This window comes from Gossypium hirsutum, chromosome A11 (genome assembly GCF_007990345.1).
Source record: "Gossypium hirsutum isolate 1008001.06 chromosome A11, Gossypium_hirsutum_v2.1, whole genome shotgun sequence".
Classification (NCBI taxonomy): Eukaryota; Viridiplantae; Streptophyta; class Magnoliopsida; order Malvales; family Malvaceae; genus Gossypium; species Gossypium hirsutum.
In genome coordinates, this window is record NC_053434.1 from 19,452,899 (window position 1) to 19,477,990 (window position 25,092).

General features: G+C 31.5%; 4 non-coding genes across 4 annotated transcripts; all 4 read left to right on the forward strand.

Annotated features, from left to right (window-relative positions):
* The first annotated feature begins 20,932 nt into the window (after positions 1-20,932).
* Positions 20,933-21,015, forward strand: TRNAF-GAA (transfer RNA phenylalanine (anticodon GAA)). Its single transcript is given in 2 exon segments — positions 20,933-20,969; positions 20,981-21,015. It is a non-coding gene; the product is annotated as a tRNA-Phe (tRNA).
* Positions 21,016-21,085: 70 nt separating this feature from the next.
* On the forward strand, positions 21,086-21,169 carry TRNAF-GAA (transfer RNA phenylalanine (anticodon GAA)). The gene is given in 2 exon segments: positions 21,086-21,122; positions 21,134-21,169. It is a non-coding gene; the product is annotated as a tRNA-Phe (tRNA).
* A 72-nt stretch (positions 21,170-21,241) lies between these two features.
* On the forward strand, positions 21,242-21,325 carry TRNAF-GAA (transfer RNA phenylalanine (anticodon GAA)). The gene is given in 2 exon segments: positions 21,242-21,278; positions 21,290-21,325. It is a non-coding gene; the product is annotated as a tRNA-Phe (tRNA).
* Positions 21,326-21,397: 72 nt separating this feature from the next.
* On the forward strand, positions 21,398-21,481 carry TRNAF-GAA (transfer RNA phenylalanine (anticodon GAA)). Its single transcript is given in 2 exon segments — positions 21,398-21,434; positions 21,446-21,481. It is a non-coding gene; the product is annotated as a tRNA-Phe (tRNA).
* Positions 21,482-25,092: the final 3,611 nt, after the last annotated feature.

Sequence of the window (25,092 nt, forward strand, 5' to 3'; positions counted from 1 at the left end):
AAACAAAAACGCCGTTAAAGACCATGTTCTTTAGCGGCGCTTAGAAAAAAACGCCGCTAAAGATCATGTTCTTTAGCGGCGCTTAGAAAAAAACGCCGCTAAAGATCATGTTCTTTAGCGGCGCTTAGAAAAAAACGCCGCTAAAGAACATGTTCTTTAGCGGCGTTTGTAAAAAAATGCCACTAAAGACCATGTTCTTTAGCGGCGCTTAGAAAAAACGCCGCTAAAGAACATGTTCTTTAGCGGCGCTTAAGGGAAAACGCCCTAAAGATCATGTTCTTTAGCGGCGTTTTTTTCTAATCGCCGCTAAAGAACATGTTCTTTAGTGGCATTTTTACAAACGCCGCAAAAGAACATGTTCTTTAGTGGCGCTTTTATACAAAAACGCCACTATTTTTGGGATTTTTTTATTAAATTTTTCATTTTTTCTGCCCTCCTGTAGCAAAATTTCAAAAGCAACATTTCAAAAGCAACCAATAGCAATAAATTTATATAATATTTAACATAAGGGAATAAAATAATATTAATATCAATAAATAAAAGTGAATTCATATTGTTTTTGCAAAAAAATGTTAAATGTTAAAATGATAAAAATATTTATGTCATACACTATGAAGGTGGAAGTTGCGACTTAAACATCTTCATCATAATCTGAAGCTGCTGCTGAAGTTCGTCGTACTTTTGCTCTGCTCTGCTTCTCTTGCTGCAGCCTCCGCTTCCCTCGCTGCAGTCGCTGCTTCCCTCGCTTCCGCCTCTGCTTTAAGTTGTAGCTGGAGTTCTTCATATTTCCTTTGAACCTCAATTGTAGTCGCTTGCATCTGAGCCATTTGGTCTTTTAACCTCTGAACTTCAGCTTGAGCCTGACTCCCCGAAGCCATGTATTGGTGGGAGCTGGATCCAAAATATTGGGTTGGGCTAACAAAAGATCCTTGAAATCGAACCCGACCATACCTTTCAGGACCCAAAACTTCAGTAATAATCCGATTATCAATATCTTCAAGATGAACCGAACTATCACTAGAAGCAATTGCTTCGTACTCCGCCTTTTATCATTTAGTTTTCCTAATAAATATATCACATAGTTAGGAACACAATATTATATATTGAAAAACATATGCAACATAACAATAGTCGCATTAACTGCAATGAATTAAACCATTAGAAAATAAACACTATAAATAACTAAAATAAGTCAAATCGTATTAAGTAAACGTACCATTATTTCAGCAGCTTCAGGAGTCATGGGAGATCCATCTTTCTTCCTATGTGTAATTTCAAAAAGTTGAAGGCGTCCAACTTTTTGACCGGACGACCGTTCCTACAATATAGTAGTATAAATATTATTTAATAGAAAGTTATACATATCGACAATTTAAAAAATTTAAAAATACCTCCGCCTCAGCTACACATGCGAAACTTCTCGACCCGGCTGTGTGGGTGAATTTTGTTTCTGCCTGCTGCTTATTCCAACTTGTTCACGATCCTACGTTATGAAATTTTTAGTACGTAAATAGAAAATACTATAAACCAAAATAATTACAATAGTTTAGAAGGACGTCAGACCTCGCCTTTATTCGAATGCCAAAATCTAACCGCATCTTCCCATTGGTACCTCAACATACCCAGCGGGACATTTTGCAATTTCTCATCGAGGGTGTTTTGTCTTATAATAATTTTCTTCAAAGTACTTTTGTTGTCTCTCCATCTTTTCCCAATGCCTTCTTTACATAAGCATCCGAGACCTCTAAAGCAAACCTCGCCTGCAAAAAACAAAAAACACAAGTTAATAAAGTAAATATAAATGAAACTATTTCCCAAGCATTATAGATGACATTAACATTTGTTACCTTAATATTATCGAGGGCTTGGTTTTGTTGCTATCGGGCATTTGATGCCATGACTCGTAGTTTATAGGTAACATATTCGGATTTCGTGCTAAAATGCCCATGTATCCAGCTAAAAGTCGAGCTTCTGATCCAACAGGCTGACCAAAACTGTTTCGTCCAACTTTGACACGCTCGACTGAATCTAACTCGTACAACTCTCTAAGTAGCGTACGTCCTCGACCTCTGCGCGTCCCACCATTTCAGCTACAAATGGTATATTATAATATAAGAATTTGAAAAATAAATCAACTATAACAGAAACACGCATGTAAATTAAATGAAAAATTACTTTGAACTTCTGTAGGATCCTCAGCTGTAATCGGAACATTTGAAGATCCAACTGCTGTCTGTTGTTCAGTACTATTAGTTTCTGTCGAGTTTGGATTATTTTGAACAATGCTTCCCCTTAGAATTTTTCTTCTAGGCATTTTATCTACAATACACATAAAATAGTTAATAACTTAATAGCTAATTACAACAATAACAGCACATATAAAACAGTTGAAACATATAATAAGACGAAGATTTAAATTATGATATTATATATAATTAAACAATCGTAAAATCTTACTACATCATTATTCGTAAATATCTTCATCGGTATCCTGACGAACCCATCCAAATTGTGCACTAGTACTAGGGATATTATCGTTAAGTTTAGTTCTGGAAAGGGTAAAGTTACTGATCTATCTTCGATGTTATCTCTACTTCCACTGCCCATATCAAACAAGTCTCTAGGGATGTTACGGAGTACAACGTACCAACCCTCATCAGTTGGATCTTTTGAGTAAAAAACTTGTTTGACTTGAGATGAGAATACATACGGCTCATCTATCAGTTGTTGTCCTGTGTGAATCAATCGGTCAAAGTTCACCATTGTAAAACCAAATTGATCTTGCTTAATTCCACGAGCTGTATTAACATCGGCCCAATCACCACGAAATAAGACAACTTTCCATTTGCCGTAGTAATCCAACTCAATTATGTCAGTAAGTTGTCCGAAATATTCCACATTTCCCTCGACAGGATTATTGTCCCTAGCACTAGCATAACTCGTAATTGCAGAATTGACAACAATTCCACAATTTTGCGTTCTCCTCAACCTCTCGCGATATTTTGTATGAAATCTGAATCCGTTGATGAGGAACGCACTATATCTTTTAACCACTCGATTTGGACCTTGGGAGAGCCATTTAACATCGTCGTTTACGTTCTTCCCGCTCCAAACCTATTGAATGGAAAGTAAACTGAGTAATTCATTTGTTATGAGAAAACATTATTATTTGTAAGCGGAAGCTCGAACTGCATACCGTTTGGCTTAACCATTCATAAAATGATTCTGTAAACAACTTATTGATATCTCGATGTTGTGTTCTTCGGGAGCGCAAACGAGATCTCAATATTTGTTTGTACTCACTGTGTTAAAAAAATGTGATCTTTGTTAGAAGATAAACAATTATTAGTTTGATAAATATTTATCAAATTTGTAGAACTTACTTCCGTAAAGGTTCCAATAAATCGTGGTGAAACAGAACATATCGATGTGCTTGTACCCACGATAAATGATCTAATTCTGTAATTTCAACTTTTCCGATTGGTTCTCCAAAACTTTGGAACAAATAAGTATCGGCTAAGTTATGGTCCGTGAGTCCAGCATTCCTATTTGGTCTGTTTAACCTTATTTCAACATCTTCCAAATATCTTGAGCAGAAGGTCATACATTCTTCTGCCAAGTAGCCTTCAGCAATCGATCCTTCTGGATATCGCTTGTTGCGGCAGTAAGACTTTAATTTGGATAGAAACCTAAACATAATATACAACATTTCTTAATTATTGAAACTAAAGGCATAAAGGTGAATGAAGGAAAACTTTAAAACTTTTAATTAACACCTTTCTATGGGATACATCCATCGATAGAAAACGGGTCCGCCAAGAATTACTTCGTGCGGGAGATGGATTATCAAGTGAACCATAATGGTGAAGAAGGAAGGTGGGAAGATTTTCTCCATGTTGCATAAAATTAAAGCGGTTCGATCCTGTACCTTCTGAAGTTCTTGAACGTCCAAAACTTTGCCACAAATGGCTTTCATTATGTTGGATAGTTCAATTATACAAGACGTCACCTTCTTGGACATACAACATCGTAGAGCCACTGGCAGTAAATCTTGCATCAAGATGTGATAGTCATGTGATTTTAGCGAATATAATCTTCTATCTTTAACACTAACACATCGAGATATATTGATGCATACGCATCTGGAACCTTTATATCCTTCAACACCGTGCAGAACAATTCTTTTTCCGTCTTTGACATTGAAAAAATAGAAGGCGGCAACCGATATTTCCCATTCGGAAGTGGATTGGGATGAAGATCAGGTCGGATTCCCATTTGGACTAAATCAAGTCGACTCTGAAGATTGTCTTTTGATTTTCCGTCGACATTCAAAACTGTACCCACAATGTTCTTGCAGACATTTTCTCAATGTGCTAACATCAAGATTGTGTCGTAGAAGGTGATGCTCCCAATAAGGTAGCTGAAAAAAAATACTTCTTTTTTCCACAACTCCGCCTCATTAGGATCGTCCTCTTCATCAGAGTCATCATCAGCTTCATCATTGGATCTTCTATTTCTTTGCGTGTTTGGCGGTTGGTTCATCTTCCCATAAATAAAATTCATATCTTCCAACATGAACAAGATTTCAGAGCCACTGGTCTGCGAAGGAGCTTCTCTGAACTCTTCAGTACCGTCAAATACAGAACTCTGAAATCTAAATCTATGATTTTCCGGTAACCACCGACGATGCCCCATGTAAGAGAACTTCTTCCCATTGTATAACCATTGCGAACATGTTGTGCAGCACAACAAGGACACGCATAACGACCCTTGGTACTCCAACCGGATAAATTGGCATAAGCGGGAAAGTCATTAATGGTCCACATTAAAGCTGCACGTAAATTAAAGTTCTCCTTTCTCAGCACATCGTATGTCTCAACACCAACCCACAATTGTTTTAACTCTTCAATAAGTGGCTGCAAATAAATGTCGATATCATTCCCGGGCCCTTTCTCTCCAGGGATAATCATAGATAAGATTAGGGAAGATTGCTTCATGCAAATCCATGGAGGCAGATTGTAAGGAACAAGCACTACTGGCCAAGTACTGTAGGCAGTGCTCATGATCTTGAAAGGATTAAATCCATCAGATGCTAGCCCAAGCCTCACACTCCTAGGATCACTTGCGAAGCTTGTAAATTTATTGTCAAATGATTTCCAAGCTAAAGAATCTGCCGGATGCCTTAGTAATCCATCAACGGTTCGTCCATCATGGTGCCATGTCATTGACTCCGCTGTCTTCGACGATAAAAAAAGCCTTTGAAGCCTTGGTATCAACGGAAAATACCGTAAAATCTTGGCTGGCTTCTTCCGTGACTGTGCATCATTTTCATCGTCGTTCCCATCTTCTGTGTTTCTACTTGTCCAACGAGAGTGGCCGCATACATGACAGCACTGTTGGTTTCTCCGATCGCCCCAATACAACATGCAGTCATTTGGGCAACTATGGATTTTGTTATACCCAAGGCCTAAATCTTTTATCATCTTCTTCATATCTTTGCAGGACCGAGGGATTTTGCAAACGGGAACATTTCTCTCAAAAACTCTAACAGCATTGTCAACGAGTTTCCCGTCCACCCTCCCAAACACTTTAATTGAAAAAGACGAACACAGAAGGACATCTTTGAAAATTTTGATCCCTCATACAGTTCTTCGTTCATGTCATTAAGTAGCGCGTAGAACTTCGCCGCTTCTCCATTCGGCTCTTCATGACGTACACTACTTCCCGGTTCGGTAAAAGTATTTCCACCAATATTACAATCATTAGAGGCCATAAAGTCCGCTGGGAATGATTCGACACCATGATTGTGCATATTAAATGCATCCCGCAACATACCTTCCATGTCATCCCCTCTACCAGACTGATGGTAAGCAGTATCAGGATAAGTTACATCCATACTTGAAGAGGAAGTACTAGGCGGGCATTCTCCATGAAATAACCATTGTTTATAACCCCGAACAAACCCATCAACAATTAGATGCTCGTATACAACTTCACGATAATGCCAATTTATGTTGACACACTTCTTACACGGGCAAAGAATCATGTTCTCTTGGCTTGCATATTGAAATGCAAAATTTAGAAAAGTCTGTACTCCATTTCGATAACCGTCGCTTACCCTTAACAAATTCATCCAAGACCGGTCCATTTCTTAGATCTTGAAGTCTGATTTTCACCAGAAATTGCAATGGTAAGTTATGTAAGTTATGTAAGTTAAATGTATTATGTAAGTTAAATGTAAGTTGTAAGTTATTATGTATTATGTAAGTTGTAAGTTAAATGTATTGTGTAAGTTGTAAGTTAAATGTATTATGTAAGTTGTAAGTTATTATGTATTATGTAAGTTGTAAGTTATTATGTATTGTGTAAGTTGCAAGTTAAATGTATTATGTAAGTTGTAAGTTATTATGTATTATGTAAGTTGTAAGTTATTATGTATTGTGTAAGTTGTATTATTATGTAATGTAAGTATTATGTAAGTTGTAGTTAATGTATTATTAGTAAATGTATTATGTAAGTTGTAAGTTAAATGTATTATGTAAGTTGTAAGTTATTATGTATTATGTAAGTAATGTAAGTTAATGTATTATGTAAGTTATTATTATTATTATAAAATAATATATAATTTAATAACATTACTAATATAATTATTAATAATATTTAATAAAATAACATTTTATTTTAATAGTCAATTTTAATATTCCACATATTTTTTATAATTATTAATAATATTTAATAAAATAACATTTTATTTAATAGTCAATTTTAATATTCCACATATTTTTTATATTTTATTTATCTTTTATGATAACATGATAACAAAATTTAATTATAAGGTATACTCTTTAATAAATGGTTTATTTATAGCAATCTTTTGGTTACGTAAGATATGTATGATGTAAGTATAGCACTTTTATGCATCTTATTTATAATTATTTAAGTAATAAATTTAAGTAACATATTTAAGTAATAAATTTAAGTAACATATTTAAGTAATAAATTTAAACAAATTTTAGTAAGTAATGTATTTTAGTAAGTAATGTATTTTAGTAATAAATTTAAACAAATTTTAGTAAGTAATGTATTTAAGTAATTAATAAATTTAAACAAATTTTAGTAAGTAATGTATTTTAGTAAGTAATGTATTTTAGTAATAAATTTAAACAAATTTTAGTAAGTAATGTATTTTAGAAATAAATTTAAACAAATTTATGTAAGTAATGTATTTTAGTAAGTAATGTATTTTAGTAATAAATTTAAACAAATTTTAGTAAGTAATTTATTTTAGTAAGTAATGTATTTTAGTAATAAATTTAACATTCAATCGCATAAATGAGAACTAACGTCGATAATTTATTAATTGACAAGATCCTTGAAAATCGATAATTTGTTCACTTTAAAACGAATCCACTATTTGCCCATAATTTATTCACTTACTCAAATATATAAACTGATTTAAGAATTTTAATCATTTGCGTAATTATTTTTGTTTGGGTAAAAAATACGTACAAGAATTACAATCATAGTTTATACCTTGCAGTTATGGAAAAATTTGGCAAAGTAACATGCAAATTGAGCCAGCAACATATAAATAAAAAATGATAAATAAACCAATACCCACAGCGTAAAAAAATTTTTTTTAATTAAAACTCCCTTTTAAAACTCAAAAATAATAATTAAAGTAACAAAATCCAAAATTTAAACATTTAGAGGTGTTTTTTAAGAAAACCGAGGTGGGAAACATAGGAATAAATACCTCAATTTCCTGGACTTCGAAGCAAACTACTGCAAAAAATAAAAATAAAAAGGAAAACATAAGTAAGTTAGTTCCAAATAAACAGGAAAGAATTAGTATAAAACTTAAATATAACAAAATCCAAAATCCATCATGTACAACGCTATTAAACTTTAAGTTATTTTATGAGTTTTCTTCCAAAAAAAAATCTAAACAAAATAATCACAATATGTCATGCGTTGATAAATTATAATGTAGAATTAAACCAATAATGATTGGACATATGTCATGTGTTGATAAAAATAATTAATGTTATCTTCAATACTCAATTTTGAATCATATATGAAGTTTTAAAATTAACTATAAAGATTCATAAAACAATTATATGGGGCGGGTGACAGTTTATGAACAATCTTTCAAGTGAGATTATTCAGCCGTCCATAGTTTAACTTAGTCACTCCCTTTATCCAACTTTTAACCAAAGGAACATGTACATGTTAAACTTCTTTAATTGTAGGCTTCTTTTAGTTATAATCGACATCAGATTCAGTCGTTTTGAGGCTCTTCCAAGTTGGTTCATTCCTAGGCTTTTAACAAAATCTAACTTTTTGAAACCCCATATTGTACATGATTCATCATTTTCTTCATCCCTTGCCAACATTGTTTCCAAAAGAAAACAAACCAGAAAAAGCAAAATCTGCTAAAGAACAGAACAATATCAGGTTGTTTAATGTATTAAAGGCAAACTAGATTCCCCAATTTGGTAAGAAAGGCATATATTCTCGATAACACAATAACCAAGACTACATATATACTGACATATAAAACAGTTTTGCTTATTGTCCTAGTTGCCACATATGTTTAAAAGGAACCCAGATTAAACTCTAGAATCCACAGCCATAAAGATGATAATACATTAGTTACCCATTAGTTACCCACTAGTTACCCATAGTTTGAGATATTCAAATTTAGTTACCCATTAGTTACCCAAATACTACCATTAGTTACCCTTTTATGCTTCTCCAAAAATCGCTGTAATGGAGAAACAGCAGGCTAAGATGAATACTTTTGAAGAATGCCAAATCTTCCTTATTAAAGGAGATGGAAAGAAAGTGACCCACAACTTGCCAAGCTTAGCTTAAACTTTGCTTATTGAAGAACACCCACAATCCATCATGTACAACGCTAATAAACTTTAAGTTATTTTATGAGTTTTCTTCCAAAAAAAAATCTAAACAAAATAATCACAATAAATAATTATATATTCAACATGAGTTGTGCAAAACATAACTCAAACCAACTAAAGGAGCATTTGTCATTGGCGAAAGCACTTTTCTTATAGCTTCAACAAATCATATCCGACTTTCCCAAAATCGGAAGGTCTGTCCCTGTCTTCAATCTTAACAATTTCATTTTCATGGCCACGCCATTGATGCTCCTAGTTTTATTATTGGCTGTGTTTTGTATTCGGGCAACCCCTAAATAGACAAATTTTACCCCGAACAAACCCTTCTATTTAAATTGCTAAATAAACAATTCACAAGTTCCCCAAATTCCCAAACAAGAATGGTGTTTTAACCTAAACCGCAAACCCTAAAATTTAATTTTTTTTTCTAAGCCCCAAATTCGAAAAACACAATGCACCCAAAACCCCAAATCAAGACGATGTTCTTCAGAAGGATTAAACGCATACCTTTTAACCAGATATTCTGCAACTACTGTCAAGAATGGCGCAATCGTTGCTTCCTCTTTGATGATTTCTGATTTTAGTAAAAAATATGTTTTAGTAAGTAATGTAAGTATACTTAAAAATATATATTTAAGTAATCTAAGATATAAATTTCAAAAAATTATTACTTAACAATATATATATTTAATAAGTTAAATTAAATTGTAAGTAATATATTTAAGTAAAATATTAATTTGGACTTGAAATTAAATTTTGAATTACAAGTTTTAGTAAGTAATTTTTATTTCGTGGATTTTGTTTAAATAATACACATACCATTGATTGGAAGCATTATTTAAAATAAGACAATCATCAAAAATTGGATTTTGTGAGGCATAAGATATTATGTTTCAAATATATTAAGTTAAAACATAACATATCTTCCAATATGTTATAAAGGAATATTAGAAAAAAACAGAACAATTGATCAAATGGCTGTTAAAACAATTTGCATTCGATACTACTCGCATACATTTGATGAGAAACTGTGAGATACCAACTTCTACAACAAATAAAATATGAAAGTATTATGTGCATAACTAAATAAACAAAGTCCACTTGCTTAAAACCATTTCGGGATTTGCATAATACATGACAGGCTGACCAAAATGCAACGGGTATATAACTACCACGAACAGCAAGATGATTAACTAAAGATGATTAACTAAAAACCTTTTATTTGCAACATAAAATTTGCCTTTACAAAATTTACCTCCACGCCAAAGAATATCCAAATTTGGCAGCAATGAAACGAGCTCCAACCCAGCAAGCTAAGAAAGCAACGCAGACAAAAACCAGATCCAGATTTCAGAACCAAAGCATAATTCAGAACATAACAACATAATCAAAAACAAATTATTTCAGACTCAAAAATTATTTCAAATCCAAAGCATATTTCAGAACATAACAACATAATCAAAACAAATTATTTCAGACTCAGAAATTATTTCAAATCCAAAGCATATTTCAGAACATAACAACATAATCAAAAACAAATTATTTCAAATCCACTCAATTATTTCTGCACATAACAACATAATCTAATTCTAATTGACCAACCAATTCGGATTTTACATCCTCAAGAGAATCCATAGCAATTCATTTATTTATTTTTATCCATCCCTTCCAATTCATGTGCTATAATCTAAATCGGAATATAAATTTTGCCACCCTCTCATGTGCTATAATCTAAATCGGAATAGTAAATTGATACCACAAATCAATATTGTGGCTGTAATATAAATTTTTTCAATACCACAAATCAATACCAGAAATCAGAATATGAAACTCAAATCCATAAGTGGCTGTAATAACAGAAACGCCTTACCTATTTAACAGAAACGCCTTACATATTTAATCGGAATAGTACATTGTTGAAGTTGTTTAATCGAAACCCTAAAACCCCAAATAACTATGACTGACCTAAAACCCTAAAAATTTAATCCAAAAATAACAGAAACGCCTTACCTATTTAATCGAAAAATCTCGCAGCTGTGCCAAACTTCTTTCAAGACCGACCCCAACCTTCTTTTTTCCTTTGTAAGAAGTCTGAAATTTGTTCCCTTTTGACACTTGAGGTCTGCAAATTCACTCTTTCTGTTTTTGGAGGACGAGAGAAGGGTATTAAGTTAAATGTCCCCTTAAGAAACGACGCCGTTTAAGAAATTTTTAAGTCAGATTTGCGGCGCGTTGAGAACAAACGCCGTTATTGAGTCCACACTTGCGGCGTTTTAAATAAAAACGACACTAAAATTCCAAGTTCAGAATAAAACAGTGCCGTTTTCACTTATATACCGTAACATTTTTGCGGCGCATTAGCAAAAGCGCCACTAATAAAAATAGGAAACGACGCCGTTTCCTCAACTCGTTATAAATTTTTGTGGCGTTTTCCAAATGCGCCACTAAATGAAAACAAAAAACGGCACCGTGTCTTTGTTACACTTAAGGAAATGGGCGGCGTTTCTTCATAAAACGCCGGTAATACATCACCTTTAGCGGCGTCTTTTGCTCAAGCGCCGCTAATGCCTTCATCCAAGATTCAAGCCAAATTGATCCAAAATTAAAACAAAATTTATAAAATGAAATTATCAATTAATAAAAAATGGGAGAATAATGCATTTTTAAAAATTTATTTCATGATCTATAAAAATTTTTACATCAAAATATATTTTTATATTGAATAAATATAAATATTTATGTATGCAATATACGTAAATTAAAATGATGTTAATTATATCAATAATTGTGTTAATATTTTACAATATTTAGATCAAATTAAAGTTCATGTATACAATTGAACATTAAACTGTTGTTCATGCACGCTTTTAGGATTTAACCCTAAACCTCTAAACTTTTAAACCCTAAAATCTTAAGCTGCTAAATCGTTAAACCCTAAACTCTAAAACCAACAACCAGACCCCAAAATCCGAAACAATATTAACCTATTAACATGACTAAAGTAGCCTAAACCCCAAACTTTAAACCTTATACCCCAGACTCCTAAACCTTAAACCCTAAACACCCTAATACCCTAACCTTAAACCTACATCGTAAACCCTAAACTTTAAACTTTACACTGTAATCCAAAAATACTAAACATTATATAATGAACCCTAATACCCTATACCTAAACCAAATATGATAAACTAAATATATAGTAACCTACATTACATAATGCATGGTTAAAACCCAAAAATCTGTTAAGATATTTTGCGGCACTTTCAACAAAGCGACACTAATTTTAGTATAAATTAAGACCAAAACGTTGCGTTTTGTTTATGGTAAGTCGCGGCGCTATCAACAAATCGCCGCTAATACTATGCTTTAGCGGCGTTTTACCGAAATCGCCACTAAATCAAGTATACATCAGATGCGTTTTGGTTCAGATACTTGGTGGCGCTTTTATCCAAGCGCCGCTAATACTATGCTTTAACGGCGTTTCACTAAGCGCCACTAATTCTACTATACATCGAGGCCAAAATTATGCGTTTTGGTTAAGATATTTTGCTGCTATTAATATTCTTTAGCGGCGGTTTACCGTAAGCGCCACTAATTTTATATACATTAAGATCAAAACACTGCGTTTTTGTTAAGATATTTTGCGGCGCTAGCTACAAATCGCCGCTAATACTATGCTTTAACGGCGTTTCACTAAGCGCCACTAATTCTACTATACATCGAGGCCAAAATTATGCGTTTTGGTTAAGATATTTTGCGGCGCTTCTCACAAAGCGCCGCTATTAATATTCTTTAGCGGCGGTTTACCGTAAGCGCCACTAATTTTATATACATTAAGATCAAAACGCTGCGTTTTTGTTAAGATATTTTGTGGCGCTAGCTACAAATCGCCGCTAATACTATTCTTTAGCGGCGTTTGACCATATGCGCCACTAGTTCTAGTATAAATCAAGACCAAAACGATGTGTTTCGCTTAAGATAGTTTGCGGCGCTTCCATAAAGCGTCGCTATTACTGTACTTTAACGGCGTTTTCCTATAAACGCCACTAATTCTAAGATACCTCAAGACCAAACTCTGCGTTTTGGTTAAGCTATTTTGCGGCGTTTCCAGAAAGCGCCGCTATTACTGTCCTTTAATGGCGTTTCGCGTAAACGCCACTACTTTTAAGATACATCAAGACGAAAACACAGCGTTTTGGTTAAGAGATTTCGCGGCGCATTGTGGTAAACGCCGCTAATGATGTTCTTTTATGGCGTTTAGGTCTTTGCGCCGCTAATGATTGGTTTTTAGCGGCGTTTTTCGTCCAAGCGCCACAAAATATGCCGCTAAAGACCTGTTTTGGTGTAGTGGAGGTTCAGTATGGTAAAGAAGATTTAGGGTTAATTCTACTTTGTTTGTTGCCCTTGTTTTATTAAACCTTTAGAGATATGATTTTTTATAGTTGTGAATCTCTCATAGTTGATGAAGTCTATACTTCCTTAACATCGTATGAAAAGATGAAGCATCTTGTGTCTAAATCGACTCTCAGGGAGAGAGTCTCATTGTTCGTAGGAGACAAGAACGAAATATTGATGATAATCATAGGAGGACATAGAAACTAAATCCTCGCAGTAAATCTATGGGTAGATCGAGATCTTCAAATAGAGGTAAAACTTGTAACTTCTGCAAGAAGAAATGACACATTAAGTCTGACTGTTATAAGTTGCAGAATAAGATTAAAAGGGAGATAGCGAATCAAAAAGGAAAACAACAAGAATGTAATACCCCGAAAATTATTATAGTAAGAAAGTAAGATATTATCCTTGATATGGTTAAGTAAGGAAATAAAGTGACAAAAAGAGAAATTTTATTATGTCAAAATTGGGAAGTATATTATGATATATTACATTATTAATTCAATAAATGACTAAATTGTAAAAGTAAAAAAAGTTTTGTTGCCCAAGAGTAAATACTCAAAATTTGAAGGGTTAAAGTGTAAATATAAAAAATTTGAAGGACCAATAGTGCAAATATTTTAGGGGTGGAATAATCTAGAAACTAAGGAAAATGGATGAATTAGGACCAAATCGAATAGGTGAAGAATTATGAGGGACTAAATCATAATTTTCTCAAATTAAGTGATGACTCAATGATGGAATTTGAAAAGATTATGAAGGGCAAAATGGTCAATTAGTAAGAGAGAGAATTTTAGAATGTAATGATTATGTTGATGATTTTTAAATTAATTAATTATATAAATATTAATTTATTAATATTTTAATAAGATATTTATGATTATTTTATTATTTTATTTAGTTTATATATATATATATGTTTGTGTGGAAAAAAAAACAACAACACACACACACCATCCATCCTTTCCATACATTTCACGTTAGAAGAGAAGAGAAAAGAAGAAAGAAAGTTTTACTTTCTTTACAATTTAGTCCTTCTACCAAAAATTCACAATTTTTATCTAGAAATCAAAAGAATTTTCATAGCTACCAATAGAGAAAAATGTTAAGGAGACTAAGGGGAGTTAGAATATCAAGTTGGATTCAAGAAATAGAAGCTGGAGGAGAGAGAAAAATCAAGTTAAAGATTGAAATCAATAGGACAAGGTAAGAACTTTAAGACTTCAATATATTTTAAGTAGAGTTTCTCATGTAAGGTAATATCAAAAGCATGAAAATGATGTTAAGGTAGAGTTTTATTATATAAGGTTCTATGTTCTTGATATATTAGTGAAGGGAAATAAGAGAAAATGGTGAGAAATATTGTAGAGAATGGAAATAAGGGTGTTATAAACTTGGTAATCAATATGTTGCACTAAAACAGTTTTGGACAGCAATAGTAGTTAAATTTTGAAAAATCACCAAAAATTGTGAAAATAGAATTTGAGGTTGAATAAAATATAAAATTAAATTTTATTGAGTCTAGTTTTTCATAGAAGAAACGGTGTAAGCAATGGAATTATAAATTGTGAGATATAATAAATTTTATGAGACAAGGTCAGAATATTTCGGGTTCCTCTGTTTTGAATTTGGAAAATTATAAAAAATTGGAGAAAAATAATTAGGGGATTAAATTTATATGTTTAAATCCTTCATGGTTCTATTTTCAAGAGAAATAAACTGAAATATTATCCAAATTCTTTACTAAAAGATAATTAATTTTTAGTAAGGAAAGGTTGAAGCTGTTAAACAGCAGAATAAGGGTAATTTTGAAGATTTTACTGTACTTACTGGCTAAATTATAAATCCTGAAATTTTTGTGGTAGAAAGATATTTGAGTCTAGTTTTAGAAACATCAATAATTTCTTAATTTATAATTCTATATCTCAAGATATAAATAATTAAGTGACTATGACTCAAGTGGACAACTTGATATGAACATATGAGAAAATTGTGGAATTATATATACATTAAGGATGTGGAATGGAGAGGAGGAGGAAGAAAATATATATGAATATTTAGTTACCATGGGTTACATTAAAGTGGTTAAATTGCATGTTTTAGGCTCGAGGACTAAATTGAATAAAAGTAAAATTTTAGGGGCAATTTTGTAAAAATATCAAAAATGCCCAAATTGATTGAAATGAATTATTTTATTGTATAAATTAATAAATTGAATGAAATTATTAATTTAGATCAAGATTGGTTGAAAAATCGAGGAAAATAGAAAATTACCAAAATGCCCCTGAATCTTGATATTTTTGCAATTTAACCAGATAAGTTTGTGAAACCTAATTATGTGATATAAGGAAATACGAGTTGATGGTACATGAAATATTGATATAATGAATTAACAGATTTATGTTTATGAAGAAACGGCAAGAGAATAATATTTATCATGACATGTAAATATGTGATTATTTTTTATACGTTGATACAAGGAAAATAAGTATGTTTAGAGGGCAATATGTTTGATTTTAATTGGTCCCAAATATGAATGCTAGATGAAATAAAATGTCTGATAAATAAATTTGTAACTCCAATAATGCCTCGTATCCTGTTCCGGTGACGGATATGGATAGGGGGTGTTACAAGAACAATCTGATGAAGTTGATGTTGTAGAAGACTAGAACGATGGTGAAATCCTAGTTGCACCGTCAGTTTACCGTTACACTGTTAACGGCTTGGTGACTAAAATGTTACAACGCGATAACATAAATAACTAAAACGTAACATTTCAAACATAATTGACTAAAATGTAACTTGAGGTAAACAAATGTGACTATTTTGATAGTTTACCCATTATTTTGATATTATATTATCCTATAAAAACTTTGCGTTTAAAATTTGATTTTTTATTTTGAATAAGGTAAAATATTTAAAAATTAAGGATAAAATGTAGAATTGTTTATAATTTATATTTATCAAATAATCTAATTATATTTCGTAATTAATTTTAAGTAATATATCAAGTAAATTTTATAATTTAAACTCAGTACTTAAATTTTTAATCCTTATTCTTTCAACACTTAATTTTTCAATTTATCAAACAACACTTAAATTTAGTGTTACAAGTTAATCTTTATTATTATAAAAAGTCTTACTGAATTTACCAGAAAACATTCTTCTTTCTACAAAAATTCAATCACATAATAGTGCACATAAGGATAATTGTGTAATTTAAAATTTTATATTGTGAAAACGATTTTTCTGACCACCAAACGAATTTTGAAAAACAGAACATGGAACTAACCTTCTTTTTTTAATTAGTGTCATTAGTCACTTATAGAATCATTTTTGTAAAAAAAGAAAAAGAAAAAAAGTAAAAATAGTTAAAAAAGACAATTTAGTGTACATTGAAATCCAAAAGGAAAATATTTACTTGGAATGGAGGTTAAAACAATTTATCACATTAAAAAATTGATAACTTATTAAATAATTGTTGTTTAAATAGATTCAAATTCTGGTATTTAATTATGATATTATTATATCTCTACTTGATTCGGACACGTGGCATCACGAGAAATTGACTGAAGAAATCTATGGATGGCCCTCTGTCTCATACCACTCAACTAGTTAGTGGGTGACTAGCAACCCACAATATGCTTCACATCGCTTGTGGGAAGATCACCCATCCTTGGCTACTCACTAATAGCGGACGTCCTATTAAACCACCCGCTATTAGTGGGTACGCACTCATAAAGAGGAGACTACTATGAGACCAATGAGGCCTAACAACCTTATATTACCTCAGTAAAAGGAATGTCAAAGTCGTACTACACTTGAAGAAAATTGCATATAATAGTCGTACCACCTAGCTGACCACACGTTTGCCATACTTTGAGATTGTTGATGACGTGCCGTAATTGTATAGGAGACTCGCCTATAAATATCCCAATACACAATGAATGAGGGATCTTCTTCCCTCTTCAGCAACCCTAACAATATAACTTAGCACATAGCCCCCTCCTCCTCTCTTTGTCTCCCTTCCATTTCCTTCCTTACTTTGACTCTCCGCTTGTCATAAGTAAAATGACTGTTTTTTCTAATCACCACAATCTCCTCCTTATTTTACCATTGTTGATACCCTATATTAACAAATATCATTTAAAAATTAATTAAAAATTAGAGGTTGGCTAAGGATCCATAGTTTTATCTCGTTCATATAATCTTATTCCTAAAACTTCAAAATTGATTTTATTAACAATAAGGCTCAAATCAACAAACACTCCAGCAGTATGAAGAAGATGAGTCGTTATACACATACAAGTGCAATAAAAGCATCACATAAGCATATAATAAAAATTATTAATAATATATACTTTCGAAACTAAAAACAATTGTGGGAATAATTTAGTTGGTAGAGCATTAAAGTAAACAAATTTATTTGTGAGGTCACATGTTTGATCCATGTTCACACATTTTTCTGATATTTTTCCTTTTATTTTGGGTTGAAAGTCTAACCCATTTTTAAAGCGCACAACATCTACTTTTTCTCATCTAGATTTGACCCATTTTTTTAATTTACAAATTACTTACCTTTTTTATCAAGTTAGCCTTAGTCCATTTACTTAAGCTTTGGATTCACAAATTATATAAATGATAAAAGTACAACAATAGCCTCTTCCTTAATTTTTTAGATTTAATCATTAAATCTTTTAAAATTAAACATTTTAGTCACTCTTATTATTAATTTAGCACCAAGAGTCTAACGTAAGCTTTTTTATTAGCCTAATACCAAATTTAGCTCTTCAATATTTACACATTCTATTAATTTGATTTTAAATCTAACAAATTCAACAAATTTAGCCATCAATATTTACAAAAACTATCATTTTAGTTCTAATTCTAAAAATTCTAAAATATATTTAAAAAGCTTTAAAATATTTTTATATTTAGTTCTTTATAACCAACTATGCTCATTTTCTCATCAACCAAAATGAAAGTAATTTTTTTATTCAATCTCTTTTGATTTAGTCTTTTTTTTCTTTTGCTACATTGTTTGTCTCATGTGTTTAATTAAAACTTAAAAAGAAGCCCAAAATTAACAAATTTATAACCTTAAAAAAATAGTTGGGTTGACGACACCAACTCTAATGACCTTACTATTTGCTACAGAGATAGTACTATTTTCAGGCTCCAATATCCTCATGTCTTTATCATTTCTAGTTCTAGCATTGGATAGATATTGCACGTCAAGGCCAAGGAATTTGATATTTCCAACTTCGTCTAACAAAAGTGGAAGATACTATTGAAAGTCATTTTAGATACAAAATTTTTTAAAATATTTTAATGTTTACTTTTAAAATATTTTATAATTTATAATTACTTATTTAATTTTTTAAGATTTTAATTTTAAAAAAAATAGGATTATAATGAAAAATCTTGTAAACATTGAATGCTAAATTTATTGAATTTTATATATATAGGATCAATTTGATAGAATGTGTAAATATAGGAGGGATAAATTTATTATTAGGCCAGTAAAACAAAGCTCACGTTAGACTTTCATAAGATAACTAAAATATTTAATTTTAAAATATTGAGTGACTAAAACAAAAAATAAAATTAATAGTTGAATGACCAAAATAAAAATAACTGAATAATTGAGTGACAATTATTCTTCTATAAATTATTTATTATATATGAGTTATATTATATCCAATTCTTTAATTTTTTGTTGAATTAATAATTAATTCTTTTAATTAGCCTAATATATAACAGCAACTACGAATATTTCGGCCTCGATTGCCTGTATAGTAGTTTGTTTTTTTTTTCTTTTGTTTGTATATAATACCAATTAGAATTGAGTTAAAATTATATGATTTTATCATATATTCGAAAAAATAAAATTTCTTATACACCTTTTGGTATCCGGATAAAATAAAAATTGTGCATGATTATTTTGAAAATTAAAATAAAATAAATTGAATCCATGGCTAAGGAAAAGATTCCGCATTTTTTGTTTGGTATTTGATGATTTTTATTTGTTGAGTAATTTTGTGTCTGTAATATTCGAGTATTTATATATGTTATCATTATTCATGATTTGACCCTATTATTATAGGATTGACATTCTGAGCAGACCTTAGGCATGTTGGGCACGTGTACCGTTCCAGCTCGTATGCTAGATTTCGTAGTCCCTTACATGTGAACTCCTTGAGTATATGCGAGCTAGTTCCCCTCGACTCCTGTGAGTTGATACCGTGAGTTGATATCGCGAACTTCCTTGACTGTCCTCTCATTGTACGCCTCGCATGCATCCATCTAGGTCACAGTTAGACAACCCGTATCTTATCTAGAAATCGAATTGGTAACTATTGGTGTATAGCAGTATTTATTAAATTTACCAAGTATAGGAGCCTTTTATTAATTTTTATTGAGGGAGCTTTCTTTTTAATTTATAAAATAACATGGTTTTTAATTATATGCTGATATTAAATAATTATTGCTACTAATTAGAATACCAATTAATTTGACTCTCTTAGAAGAAGTTTAACCGTTCAAAATTATGCACATTATTAATTCAAATAATAGACCGTTTATATTAATTTAAAAACTTTATAGTTGATTTTTGAAAATATTTTTATAAAATCTTATCAACCAACATTAATTTTTCGTTTTCACCCATCAATTTTGTAATAAAACACCATTTCAAATAAAAAGTAGACAATATTTGTTGAGAAATGAATTATTTTATATAATTAGAAAGATGATTATAAAAATATTTTTATAGAGGAAGAATTTGTTTATGTAAAAACATTAACTTGTAATTGTAAAACAATTAGGCCACAACAATTACTCTTAAAAAAATGAAATATGATCAAATAATTATATGTTTTGTAGTCGTATATAAGCACTTTTTCTTTTTCTAGAATGCGTTTCAGAAATATATTTTTAAAACTAAAAATATTATCCGCAACTATATTCGTAGTTCTCGAATAGATCTTAAAGTTCCACCATGTGTGATTATTATCTATAAGTTTAGTCCAGTTTGTTGACTTTAATTTGGATTGTACCAATTCTTAGTACGATCATACTCTAATAGTTTGATTTAACTTTATAATTTCTTGAACAGTTTGTATTTTAATAATTTGATACTTACGTTTGTTCATGTGTGTATCTATATTTAGACCTTAATTGTATTTGTAACACTTTTAAAAAAATATTTTATCTCCACTTTTTTTTTACTTTATATTTTTTAAAACTTTTTCGCTTACTCAACATACTTGCTAAAAATAAATAAATTTTCATCACTATATAAAACATATAAAAAAAGAAAAAAAAACTAGAGAATTATATCACACACAAAATATAGTTCTTTTTTATAATTTGAACTGAAATAAGAGTGCCGTATTCATATTTTAAAATTAATTGAACAGTTGCAGGCACTATCAATTAAATGTCTAAACAATAAAATATATGATTTGAAAAATTAAAACGGAGAGCGTCAAACTTAAGTTATATCTGTAATCTGACGGTCGCGTGTTCGATCCACGCTCACCGCATCATTTTTTTTTCCTTCATTTTCTTGGCCGGGACAGGTTAGCTGCGTTTTTTGCTCTTTCAAAATTCAAGCGGGGATAGCTCAGTTGGGAGAGCGTCAGACTGAAGATATATCTGTTATCTGAAGGTCGCGTGTCGATCCACGCTCACCGCAATTTTTAATTTTTCCTTCATATTTTGGGCTGCAACAGGTTAGCTACTTTTTTTGCAATTTTAAAACACAAGCGGGGATAGCTCAGTTGGGAGAGCGTCAGACTGAAGATATACCTGTAATCTGAAGGTCGCGTGTTCGATCCACGCTCACCGCATTATTTTATATTTTTCCTTCATTTTCTGGGGTGGAACAGGTTAGTTTCTTTTTCTGCTCTTTCTAAAGGCAAGTGGGGATAGCTCAGTTGGGAGAGCGTCAGACTGAAGATGTATCTGTAATCTGAAAGTCGCGTGTTCGATCCACGTTCACCGCATTATTTTATATTTTTCCTTCATTTTCTGGGGTGGAACAGGTTAGTTTCTTTTTCCGCTCCTTTTATAGTCTAGCGGGGATAGCTCAGTTGGGAGAGCGTCAGACTGAAGATGTATCTGTAATCTGAAGGTCGCGTGTTCGATCCACGCTCACCGCATCATTTTATTTTTCCAGGTTAGCCGCTTTTTTTGCTCTTACTTTGTAATGTGCCAAGTCCTGCCCATTTCTAAAGCCCACAACCTCAACTTTTTCTTCCTATTTTTATCATACAATTTCCTCAATTTAGCCCCCAGTAAATTCTATTTATTTATCTATACCTATATTATAATTAAATCTGTTCCAATTCAACGTCACATTTACTCAATTATTAAATATTTAAAAATTTAAAAATAATTAAAAACTAAATTTTTTAAAAATACCAAATTTTATTATAATAATATTTGTTCTATCTGTTTATCTATACTTATATTATAATTAAATATCTAATTAAAATAGTTTTACAAGTCAACGAAACATTTACCCAATTATAAAATATTAAAAAAAATAAAAAAGATTAACATATAAAAAATTTAATTATAAAAAAATATTTATGATTCTCAATAATTTTATAAATTTTGTTTTAAATTTAATAACTTAAATTACAATCTATTAAGAAAAATCTTGAAATTAATGAATGGTCAAGTTAAGTGATTTTAGACTTTTTTGGACGTGAGTTTGATTATTGGCATTTGTGTTTGATTTTTTTATATAATATTTTTCCTTCACCCACAATTTGGATGTTGCATAATTTAATAATTACAATATTATATCATATTTACTATGTAAATGTAAGTTCTTTTATCTAAAAGTATATTTATAATAATTTTATATAAATATAAACTAAGATTTTATGAAATTGTTCTTCTTGTGTTTGATTCTCAAATAATGTTTTTCAGTTGTTTTATTTAAAAATTATATAAAAGTATGAAAAGATGAAAATACTTCTATAATAATATCAATTACCCCTTAAAGTAAGGGTATTCTAGTAATTTTACAATTGAGTTGGTGTCAAGTTAATTAATTCGTGACACCAACTCAGTCAGGCACTTTATATATGACAGATACAAAAATTTGGTGAGAGGAAACATTTTAAGTTAAAAGTTATTTTTTTTTAATTTTGCTTATGAATTGTTATCGGTGCAGTGATAAAAAATTTGTTTATAAATTCATTAGGCATGGGTTCAATTCTTAGACATGTTAATTTTAGTTATTTTATTTTAAAATTATATAATAGAATGACAAGACGAAAAAACCATCAAAATAAATATAGTAGTCATTTAATAAAAGGATACATTAGCCATTTCCTAATCGAGTTGGTACCCAGTTAACTCGTGGTACCAATTCAATCAAAGAGTTTATTAATAATACTAGAAATCCTATCATACGCATATGCGTGTTGTAACACCTCACACCCATGCCCTACGCCGGGATGGAATACGAGGCATTACTAAATTTAAAACATGCATTTCCAACGTTTTCAAATCATCAAGGCTTGATCAAAATTGAAACTTTTTCGAACATTGTCTAAACTCCTTAATATGGGCCTATGAGGCCCCAAACATCCATTGGAAACCATTCGGGACCATTTCGGGTCCTTTAACTAACTTTAGAAAAATAACTTATAAAATAGGGCACACGTCCGTGTGGAAAGGCAACACGCCCGTGTGGTCATTATAACATGGCCATGCTGATGGCCTGTATGACATACACCACCTAAGCATCTAGGGACACGCCCATGCCCCATACCTGTGTGAATTAAATTCTAAATTTGAACCTACAGGGGTTTTCACACAGCCTGACACACACACGTGTCTAGTGCCCGTGTCCCTCACACAACCATGACACGCCCGTGTTCTAGCCCGTGTCTAAAAACCTTGACATTCTGTTTCTGACGTCAGCAACCCTTAAGGGTCACACGGCCAAGGCACATGCTCGTATGCTAGGCCGTGCCCTTCACACGGCTGAGACACACGGCCATGTCTCTGCCCGTGTGTTTACTACCATGCATATTGACTTGTAAAATTTAAGTGCAAGGGACACACGACCATGTAACACGCCCATAGGGCTGACCGTGTGTCACACACGGCCTAGACACACCTCTTGCGTCTATCCGTGTGGACAATATAAGGCTATTTACCAAACCCTATGCCACCCTGAAACAAAATTTTATACCAACCAACATATCAAAGTTTAACTTAATATGATTTCTCAACCAACAACCATAGCTAAGGCCTATATACATTTCATATATTCAACTATGCCAACAATTTCACATTTATGAAAGACTATCTTGTATTCATATAATAACTTTCAAAATTAGCCATTTTCATAGCCATATACAAAACGAGTCAAATACTAAAACAAGCCAATACATTTGGCCTCAAAACAATGTGACACCAAAATAAAATCAAAAGTTCTTATACATGCCATAATCAAAATGATAAAACTAGCTATATCAAGTGCTTGAAGGATAGTGTGGTTGGCTTTCCTGACGTAGGCAATGATCTACAAGCTATTTTGGCGGTACTATAAAAAAATGGAAAGGAAAGAGGTTAAGCATGGGAGCTTAGTCAGTACATATATGCAAATAAGTGTAATAAAAAAAACACATTCATCAATTAATGGCTTATCATACTTAAATGATATATCATTTTAAGCTCACTATCTTACTCTTCACTTCCTTTATACATACTTCTACATCTCATCCCACACTAAGGTCTTGTTCATGGGTGTAGTATACATACTTGTAATTATCCGTAAAATATCTCAATTTCATTCTCTCTAATAACATACCTCATTTGAAATTTTCCCCAACTCGTTCTTAAAACTACCCTTTGAACACTCGAAATACTAATGGATCATGTAAAGTTTACACTTAAGTGTTATATGAGTAGACAGAGCTACCTCGTACTTTATAATGCTCGCATTTTGAGTTACTTACGAGCCTTTTTTCTATGTCAATACCCAGACCCCATAACTCTATCATGTAATGCCCGCTCATTGAGCTACTCACAGGTCTGCACTCAAGGTCAGTACCCAGACCCACATTACATATAACATTTATCTCATGAACTTAGACATAACTCATAAGTTCAGACCATATAGTTCCTCATGACATACCTTTTGTATCCTATACCATTTCTGAGGTTCAACGGGATTTCATATTTAACCTGATGTCGTCGTACTTATTCATTATGTAGATTACTCGTATATCACAATGTTTATGCTTCTATGGTAACAAGTATATTATAATACATGATAACCATAAAACATTTAAAAATAAGTTACAACGACACATTATTTACATATGTACTTACCTCGGTACAAAATGATGGGAACAAGCCTAATCCTCGTAAACTTTTTTCTTCCCTCGATTAAGACCCGAATCACGTTTCTCTTGATCTAAAATATCAAAATTTAGCTTATTTAAAACACAAATCATTCAATTCAACTTGAGACTCATACTTTGGTAAAATGACCATTTTATCCTTAAACTTTGCAAAAATTACGATTTTACTTCTAGGCCCGGAAGTCAATTTTTATCAAATTTCCTTGTTAGCCAAGCCTAACCGAATTCATTTTATAACATTTATCACCTATTTCATAACTTATTCAAAATGGTCTTTAGTTAGGGTTTCCATGAAAACAACTTTACGAAAGTTTATTTCACAATCATGATTCATTTTCTTCCATAAAATTTCAGAAAACAAAATGAATACTCTCATGGAA